The following is a 4,487-nucleotide window of genomic DNA, read 5'->3' as shown; positions in this document are numbered from 1 at the left end:
TAAGACACACAAAACTACAAAGAGATTTTTTGCATCCCCCATAAAGGTAAAATTGACAATGTTTACCTGCACATCACAAGGAAGCAAAAGCAGTGGTCTCTGTAATGAGGAAAATTAGTCATCCAAAGAAAGTGACCCAGCAGTACCAAAGGACATGGAATAGGTAGAGAAGTTCAGGGTGTTATAACTGCATAGCCCATATGCAAGTAGCTTCAGTAAAGATTGAAGGTGTTGACTACAGCCATGCCTCTGGGTCCAAATCCCTACACATGTCCATGTGACCACTCTTGACCATGGCCCACCTGACCCTCCCACATCCACCCCAGCCGAACTGATGTGCAGGGTCACCCAATGCCACACCCTGGGACTGTTGCCGAACCCCACAGGTGGCCCCCAAGTGCAGGGTGCTGGCCACCTAGCACAGCCCTCTGTTCTCTCTGATGGTCTAGACCTAGTTTTGCTGAGGATCCTCCATTTATCCATTCTCACTGGCAGATGTCCCTGAGCAGGGGCATGAGGCTGGCAGAGGGCCAGGTCACCCTGAGGGCACCCCTCTTGCTGTTTGCACTCTGGGCAGTGCTGGCTCCTGTGTAGGGTTCTCAAGGGCATCCCTCATGGTGCTACATCTCCTCTGAGATGGTAATTCCCAAGAAGGAGCCGCACCACAGCAAGGGCATTCAAATGCCTGGCTGGCTGTCCTATAGCCTGCGTTTTGGGGGCAAGAGACATGTTATGCACATGCGGCACAAGAAACTCTTTTGGTCCAGACTCTGCTGATGATGACTCAGGATGCTCAGGGAGCATCCTGACTACACTTTCATGCCTCCAGACTGTTACTACCTCGGCTACCTGGAGGAGATTCCTCTTTCCATGGTCACAATCGACACAGGCTATGGCAGCCTTGAAGATATCATGAAGTTGGATTAACTTGCCTATGAAATGAGACCCCTCGGTGATTTCCAATGGTTTGAACACTTTGTTTCTCAGATAGTCGCAGACATCTGTGCAATGGGACCTACTTATAACCTAGGATATAAGGAGGACAGGGGACCCCCTGTTCCTCAAGGAAATGCAGTGCAGCCCCAAGGATCTCTAGTAAGTTCTGTTCATCCCATCATGGAATTTTCAAAGGACTTGCTCTCAGTTTCAAAACAATGTATAGTGTGTTAACCACGTGCAAAAAAGTGCCCAATTCCGAATAAGGCTAGTTAGCTTAATTGAGTCAATATTTCATGGTATCGATGTAAGTTATTGGTTTCATGGTCATTTATAGTGAGAGACATCAAGCTCACGCGGGCAATTATGTGTTGCATCAGAGTCCTTTTGTCTCTTCAGTAGGATGAGTCAAAGTATTTTCGATTTCTTAAAACACATTCACCCTTAATGTGATTTGAGATGGGCCCCATGAGGTTCGTGGCACTCCAGTTGTGTATTCTATATGCCATCCACCAGTGGGTTATATGCCATCAGTCTGAGTTATTTAGGCAGACATTATTTACTCTTGTCTGTCATAGCAACACATCAGATGGCAAGAAATTGTGGCTTGTGCATTGACACTGATGAATGTGCTTGCCAAAAAAGGTCCAACTGCATTAGGACCCAATTAACTGGTATAATGGAAGCTTTCAGTAACTGTTCATTCATATGCAGCACATAATGAATTGTGGAACAGGCAAGTGCATGTTCAACACTGAAATGGTGCATTTAAATAAAAGCCTGACCCACTATCATTATGGAAACTACATAGTGGATCCAAGAAAGCAGTGTGACTGCGGCTCATTCAACCAGTGCTACAGCAATCTAGGCTGTATGCGTGATTGTATCTTAACCCCTGGGGGCAAATGTAATACAGGCAGAGGCTATACAGACTGCACCAACTCCGCTGCTAGGAGACTCTGCAGACCAATCCAAAATATACGTGATCTTCCAGAGTTCTGCCATGGGGTGACCTTGGCGTACCTTGTGACTTCCATATGCAAGATGGAACCGCGTGCACTGAAGAGGGCTGCTGCTATCATGGAAACTGCACTGACAGCACTATTCATGGCCAAGAAATCTTTGGCAGAAATTCTGGGAAAGGTGAAGATGTCTGCTATACCATAAATCACAAAGGCAGCCGACATGGACACTGCAGAAGACCCCGGGGAATTCAATGCTGAACCTGTTCCCATACAGGTGTGCCATGTGGAAGGCTGCAGTGTAGGAATGTCACACATCTCCCTCAACTGCAAGGGCATGTTGGATTCCATCTGTCTGAGATCCAGGGTTCAGATGGTTGGGGCTGGATTCACATCGTAGCACAGGAACAACCCAGATTCCTCATGTGAGAACTGGTACTTCCTGTGCTTCTGGAAAGTTCTGTCAGGATACCTACTGCACTGGCAGTGGGGCTCAGCTGAATTATGACTGTATCCCAGAGAAATGCAGTCACAGAGGGATGTGCAACCATAACAGGAACTGCCACTGCCACACAGGCTGGGATCCTCCATGGTGCACGGACAAGGCACTGGTGGGAGCACAGACTGTGGACCCCTCCCAGAAGAATTCAGCCAGTCAGGCAAAGTCATGAATCCATGGTATATCTCAGAGTGGGTTTTGGTCACATTTATGCCATAATAGCTGCATTCCTCTTTGTTGTTTCTGGAAATGTCAGAACTATAAACACAGAGAAAGTTAAGGAAGATATTTTTGGAGAAGACAATCCATAATTTAGCCTCCAGACCCCTGAACAACTATACACAATGCATCTGGTGCATCTGTAAAAATACAGTATTGAGGCGGCACAGCTGACATCCACGTTTCCAAGGGTCTGCGGGAGACACAGGGGTCCTCAGGGACATCACAGCTCTGACACCAGGTCTCTCATGGGTCACCGACCAGCACTCTGAAATAAAACTTGAAAACTGCATGCTTCTGGCTTTTATGTAGTTTTTAGGCCTGTAAGAACCCAAACTGAGCCTTAGTTTCTCGGAAGAGGACCTGAGTCAGAGCTGTGTCTTGAGCAGAAGTGTCTGGTTCCAGAATTAAGAGAAGTTGACACAAGCTCCTTCATTGGCAACTTCATGAGTTTTCTCCAAAACTACGCTGTTGTGGACTGAAAAGTTTCTCATTCTCCAGGTAATTTGTCTTACCCCAGTCCCATGTGGGCTCAGGATAATGGAGGGCTACCACCCACCCATACTGCCTGTCCCACATGGGGGTGTCTGCGGGCTGTGAGGGAAGGGTACTGGCATTAGGTTCCACTAGTGCAAGCTGTGCCTCGCTGGAGAGCAAATTCCCAAATGTGGGAGACTGAGACCATGAGGCTGAAAGGAGCACCCCATACATCAATCAGAAAGGTAGGCACAAGTGTCTATGGATGACTCTGGCATCCAGAGGGAGACTGGTAAATGTGAATCCCTGCTCTCTTTCTCTTGCCTACTTTTCAGTGAGTTTAACCGTAGATAAGAATCTGCCTAGGGTTCTCACTTTGGTTTCCCAAGCACCTTCTAGAATAACACAGAGGTGAGCCTGTGAAAGTTAGCGAATTCAGCCCCATCCGCTCCCAAGAAATCCTGTACTTGGTACCCTGTTTTCTATGTCCTGATCATTGCGAATGTGGGATGGAGGCCTGCCCTTCCCTGGGTCCTTGTGCCCTCTTGTTCTGGGCTCTGTAATCATAAATCCTGTGCTTCCATTTCCTTTGTTGGGGGTGTACTGAAACCCCACCTTCAGTCACAAGGGGCCCGCACATCTCATGTACCCCAAGTGAGAGCTCAGATGCCTAGGGACCGGCCTGTCACCCACTGTGACTTCCTGTTGCCACTTCCTTCAGCAGGTCACAGTCTACATGTTCTTAATTCAATCCAGAAGCTGAGGTCCCACAATACATTTATCCCCAAGGATGGGATTGGGAGCCTAGCTGATGCCCCCCTACAATGCCTTAGACCTAAGAATGGCTCACTCATTCCTCACCCTCACGTCTCAGCTGCTGTGGGAAGGAGCTGGTGCTTGCTGGTGGTCTGTAGCTTTGATTTGGGCTTATGCCAGGTGTTGCCAGAAACCCTCACCCTAAATTATCAGTGCCATAAAAGGTCAGACTCCCTGCAGAGAGCAACAAGCAGGCACCAGTCTGGGGGTACAGGGGTGTGTACTTCCTATTCACCTCCAAAGGAGGTGGACACCGAGAACAGTGTTCCTAGATTAGTGTTGAAGAAGACGCCAGCTGCTTGGTCCACTGTGTTGCGGCCAGCACCGTGGTGTTGTGCTTGATTAGCCAGCCCTAGCTAGTGATGGAGGCAAATCTACAAGGAGCATCATGGCACCCAGGGTGGATGACTTGGCCAAGGCAAGCTCCCCCTAGTGGCTGCAATCCTAGCTGCTGTCACCAATGGCTTCCCACTTGTCAGGTGTTGAGTGGGACACCTCAGTGTGGGAGGCCACAGAACACGACTCTGGAAAGAAATAACTTCTATCCCAGATTTTCCCTGTCACGATCCACTACACCT

At 48.5% G+C, this 4,487-nt stretch overlaps 1 pseudogene; it reads left to right on the top strand.

Annotated features, from left to right (window-relative positions):
- Positions 1-495: 495 nt before the first annotated feature.
- Positions 496-2,846, top strand: LOC144616514 (disintegrin and metalloproteinase domain-containing protein 21-like; annotated as a pseudogene).
- Positions 2,847-4,487: the final 1,641 nt, after the last annotated feature.

Source organism: Panthera onca, chromosome B3 (genome assembly GCF_046562875.1).
Source record: "Panthera onca isolate mPanOnc1 chromosome B3, mPanOnc1 haplotype 2, whole genome shotgun sequence".
NCBI lineage: Eukaryota > Metazoa > Chordata > Mammalia > Carnivora > Felidae > Panthera > Panthera onca.
The sequence above is the reverse complement of the archived record's forward strand: the minus strand, read 5'-3'. Positions and strand labels throughout refer to the sequence as shown.